The sequence below is a fragment of the Megalops cyprinoides genome, chromosome 2, assembly GCF_013368585.1.
Source record: "Megalops cyprinoides isolate fMegCyp1 chromosome 2, fMegCyp1.pri, whole genome shotgun sequence".
Taxonomy (NCBI): Eukaryota; Metazoa; Chordata; class Actinopteri; order Elopiformes; family Megalopidae; genus Megalops; species Megalops cyprinoides.
In genome coordinates this window covers 53,818,549-53,823,884 of record NC_050584.1, presented here as the reverse complement: position 1 = coordinate 53,823,884, position 5,336 = coordinate 53,818,549, and the positions used below count along the sequence as shown (strand labels likewise).

General features: G+C 37.8%; 1 pseudogene; it reads left to right on the top strand.

The window, feature by feature from the left end:
* Window positions 1–1,364: 1,364 nt before the first annotated feature.
* LOC118771810 lies at window positions 1,365–4,942 on the top strand (annotated as a pseudogene).
* The last annotated feature ends 394 nt before the right edge of the window (window positions 4,943–5,336 follow it).

Below are 5,336 nucleotides of genomic sequence, written 5' to 3'. Positions count from 1 at the left end.
TTACAGATTTACATAAATTATTTCTGTTTATTTTGATTTTGTAATGTTCATGTTGTGACTTAGTGATAACTAATAACAGTACATCTGTATGCTGATTATTTCTCCAAATAGTGGAAAAATGATCATTAAGCCTAGTGTGTCTTTGACAGCTCTATTAGTGTGTACATTAATTGTGGTTTTCATGTTATTATTGTACCTTGCATCATATTGCCAGGCATCTGTTTATAAGGCATTAAGCTAATGACCTTTCATGGATGCAACAGTACAAAAAATTAAATCATTCTTGGCAGGTGTGTATTGCTACAGTGTGACTAATTTGCTTTCTAGAAATGATTATGATAATGACCAAGCTTAATGGTTTACCATAAATCCCCAAAGCTACTCTTGTCCCTAACTCTGTTAGATGCTAATAAAATGCTTTGTTTGTTTCTGAGAGTGAAAGCTTTCAGGGTGTGACGCACAATAGAAAGAATGTAATTACTCAACATGAGTATGATGCATGGAACTAGCTTTTTAATGCATTTCCAGACAGCACTCTGAGTGTCTATTAATAAAAAAAACAAATGGATGAATTAATGTAATATATAATATCAGGAAAATATTGACATTCACCAGAATAGGTTTTCTAGCATTATGATTTCAGCAGCATTGTTTCACAGCATCTGATGTAAATCCTGATTTGAATGTTATAGAGTCCCTCCCGGCCCATGTGGCATCGTGGCAACATCAGTTTTAGAGGTTTACTTCTTCAGTTATAATGTTGCTGGTTATGAGCCCTATCAAGGGTCACTAGCTCCTTCACGAGTGCAATCTAAGCTGCTCTGGAAAGACAACTGGTGTCATTGAAGCTGATCTGTTGAGTGGTTACCTGTTAAACATTAGCACTAAACATTTTAGTCTTAAAAAGTGGACTGTACTGTAATGTTAATTTTTTTTCTTGTGTTATACGCTGGTAAACCACTGTAGGGCAATACCTTTAACATTTGTGGCATGTTTACGTCTTAATTCAATATTTTCATGGAATGAATAATTTTTCCTGAAATTACAGTATTTTTGCCTTTTGGTTTTACTAATGGCAAATTGTCTGTGGTCTTTTGTAAAATGGGGGTAAAGCAGGTTTACTGCAAAAACTATGGGATTGACAGTCACACATTTGGAATTTTATACAGAACATGTACTACTCTGTTCAATGCAGCCTGAAAAAACAATGTGAACAATGTACTTCTATTCTCACCTTGAGTTTATCATCACATCAGTATCAAAGGTGATAACGCACCCAAATTAGACCCATAGACAGCCCAGCCTGTTTCAGTCCTGCTTAGCCGAGAACTACGGTGAACGTCTTAAAGGACACACGAGGAATAATGAGGTGCTGGAATTCTAGAGAAAGTGGTGGTTGGGTTTACCCTACTGTGGTGCTGTGTCTCTTTGGATTCTTCTCGATGATGAGACCAGGGGAACCTTTCCTGATTCGCTTTTTGACTGGGCCTCAAAAAAACCTGACTACGCAACAGGTATGCAAACACTGACTTGTCTAATGGGATAGATTTCTTTTGTTCATGTTTGAGATGTCTCAGTAGTCCAGGTGATGCAACTAATGCCTATTAACATGTTTGTAATATGTATGTACGGTGCCTTGACATCAAAGTGAACGGAATTAAAATATGTGTCACCTAGATTCAATACGAACTGATGCATAGAGATGTAGACTAACATGTTTTGGCCATTGCTCGTTTTGGACTGCTCTCATGTCTGTCAAGTAAAAGGCAAGGTAAAAATATGTCATTTTCCTGAAGTGAGCCAACTTATTTTGGTTTCTTCTCCAAGGTTTTGAGGCAAATCGTCCCAGTATGGACATATTCCAACCTTTTCCTCCTGATCCCAGTACTTCTACTGACAGATATCCTCAGATACAAACCAGTTGTGATCATACAAGGACTGGCCTGTGTGGTGGCTTGGCTCTTGCTGTTATTTGGTTCTGGAGTCAAGTCTGCACAATCTGCATTGTTCATCTACAGCATCTCCACAGCATCTGAAGTGGGCTACTACTCCTACATTTACAGTGTTGTCCACACAGTGCACTACAAAAAGTTACCAGTTACTGCAGAGGATCAGTGCTGGCGGGATACGCAGTTGGTTCTCTGCTCAGTCAAATCCTGGTGGATTTCGGAATATCCCTATACTGTCTAAATGTTATCACTCTGATCTCTCTCTCCATGGCATTGTTTACATCCTTTTTGCTACCAATGCCTCAAAAAAGCTTGCTGCTAAACCATTTACACTGGAAGGGCACAAACATGGACATTGTGTTAGAATCAAGCAGTCCATCTTACCAGATCCCCTCATCTGCTGTCATGGAGACCAACAGGAAGAGGATTGTTAACTTAGTGAGGAAGCTTCTGATGGACTGCAAGGGGTGCTACACATCAGCAATGGTCCTTTTTATCTCCCTGTGGTGGGCAATGGGAAAGTGTGGTTTCTATCAGGTTGCAGACTATGTGCAAATTCTATGGTCCTCAAAACAGCCCTCCCAAAATTTTACAGAATACAATGGGGGTGTTGATGCAGTTGCCACACTTTCAGGTAAGATTGTCTTGTTTTATTACAGACACAGTAACAATATATGTGCTACAACCAGTTTATTGGTATTTAACATGTCTAATGAATAATTTGCCAGGAAAAAAAAATCTTGGATAAATTTGTTTAGCAAATGTTATCAGAGCAGCTTCCATAGCTTACAAGGACATTTATTGAGGCAATTATGATTAAGTACCTTGCCCAAGGGTATTTACATTTACATTTACATTTATTCATTTGGCAGTCACATTTATCCAAAGCAATTTACAAGTGAGGTAGAGTATGATAGCAGTGGTTTACCTGGGAATGAAACTTGCAACCACTGGTTCACAAAACCTACTCCTTACGACTAGGCCACAATGCTAGATAGATAAGTTGGGCATTGTTGATTATTTCAAAATTCACCAAAGATGTAAATATGTTCTTATTACTTTGTTCTTGGAGTTTAAAAAGAAACGATGGACCAACTATTCTCTCCTCTTAATTTTTCATGGACACGTCTGACATTAATAAATCTATGTAATGTATTCTGCCAGGATTAAGGCTACATTTTAAATAATTATAGGGAATGTGGTCATGCCTGTTTAATTTCAATTCATATATTATCATATGTTCATGAAGAGATTAAACCCAATAATGGGCTATTATCACCTCAATTTTTAGTCCTTCTTCTCAAAGTAGGCCATTATTTGTGCAGAATGAGATAATCTCTATTAGGACTCATTATTTTCATCTAGGATGGTGGGATTGATCTGGTGCATTCATAATACACTGTGCGGTCAGTGGTACTTACAGTATGCATTAGTATTGATCCACTGGAGTATCATGAGGCGATGAAAAATAAGCTTTACATGACTCAGCCAGCAGAAAGAGATTGTATTCCATTAGCACCTGCAAGCTTTAGGGATACTATAATGAGCAGCGTTGTTAGAGAATGGTGTCTATCCTTCACCTGTGGGATTTGGGTACATGTAGACTGAGTAATATTGCATCAAGGACAGGAAATGTTTACAGCAATATGGACCTTCTCTGTTACCTTCTGAATTCATCTCCCTAAGACCCAGCCAGAGAGATTTGACAGTCTGGAAAGATCAGATAAAATATGAAAATGCTGCATCTTATCAATGTATTCATGACTCCTCTTTGTTTGAGTACAACCTGTAAATGATGTAAAATGTAGTGCCCTTTGTGGATCTTCACAATCTATGTTTGTAAGAATCCACAGGTTTGAAATTCATCTCTTTTTTCCTTGCTTTATATGTATTCATAGGTGCAGCAGCATCCTTCACAGTGGGTCATGTGACATTGAACTGGTCTGTTTGGGCTGAACTGGTTCTAGGTTTGTTTTCAGCCGTGAGTGCTGGAGCTGTCTGTCTGATGGACCTCACAAGCAACATCTGGATCTGCTACGCATGCTATGTGATGTTCAAATCTTGCTACATGCAGCTTATTACAATATGCACGTAAGATACACCCAGGGGCACCAGAAAAGTACCAGAAATCACTAATTTGAACATTCTGAATGAAGTGAGTCCCAGGACTGCTATGAACATCAACATAAAAAAATCTTTGTTTTTCAGCTTTCAGATTGCAAAAAAACTGGATAAGGAATGTTATGCCCTGATATTTGGAATTAACACTTTTGTTGCAAGAACCCTACAGACTATTCTGACTGCTATTGTGATCAACACAAAAAGCCTTAATTTAACTATTACTACCCAGGTAAGTGAAAGGACAAAATGTCATTATTTCTAATGGAGATGCTTTTTATTCTGTATGCACAAATTAGCAGCATGCTTTCTAGACTATGTATGAAGGATGTAAAATTTTCTTGGCCTTTGCTTGTAGTTTCAACATGTTTAACTGGCTAAAACAACCATTATTTTCTTTGGCATCCAATTTTAAAACCGTATGTTCTAAGGAGTCACCTTCACCTGTCTACACATTGTTTGGTTTGAATTCTTTCCATGTTACACAAAATATCCTTGATCATTATCAGTAGGTTTCCATGAAACAGTTGCTCAAAAGTAAAATAAGGTAAAATAAATACTCAAGGTAAAAAAAATTCACTTAGAGGTGTGGGTATAACCCATCATCTTTCTTTTTGATCTGTGAACTCTGAGATTGTTTTATGAGATTCCTTTTGTTAGAGTTATTGTGTAAAATTTTCCCCCTCCTGCTGTCTTTTCAGTACCTTGTTTACGCCATATACTTTGCAACCATTGCTTTGATTTTCCTGATCCGAGGAGTATACGTTTTGCTCCATGTGAGACACACTCTGTCAGAGGATGGCCACTCCAGTGTCACTCATAATGAGAATCACAATGAGAGAGGAACGCAAATACCAGCAAATACCTCCTTGTGATGTGGACTCCTGCACAAACAAGTCATATCTGCTCACTGGGCTTTAAGAAAAATACTGGACTTTACAGGGATAGCTTTAAAGACGTGTTTACCTTTACATCTACTCTTTCAACAGCGAGTCTTTGGGGTGCAATGTCTATAGGAATCCACAAGAGTGCACAAAAACGCCATATATGCTTGTAATACCAGACTTTTTCAAATTTCTCTTTCTGTAAAATATATTCCCCTGCCCCAATACCCCCCTTCCCCCCCTTACCACCATCACCAGTCATTTTGGATTTAAAAATCACAATATATTATGAATTGAATTTGATAGTGATTAACAGTATAACAATCACTGTTTACTTGCTGACATGTGCTTCTGTTCATCCCTGAATTCATTGTATTAACGCCTT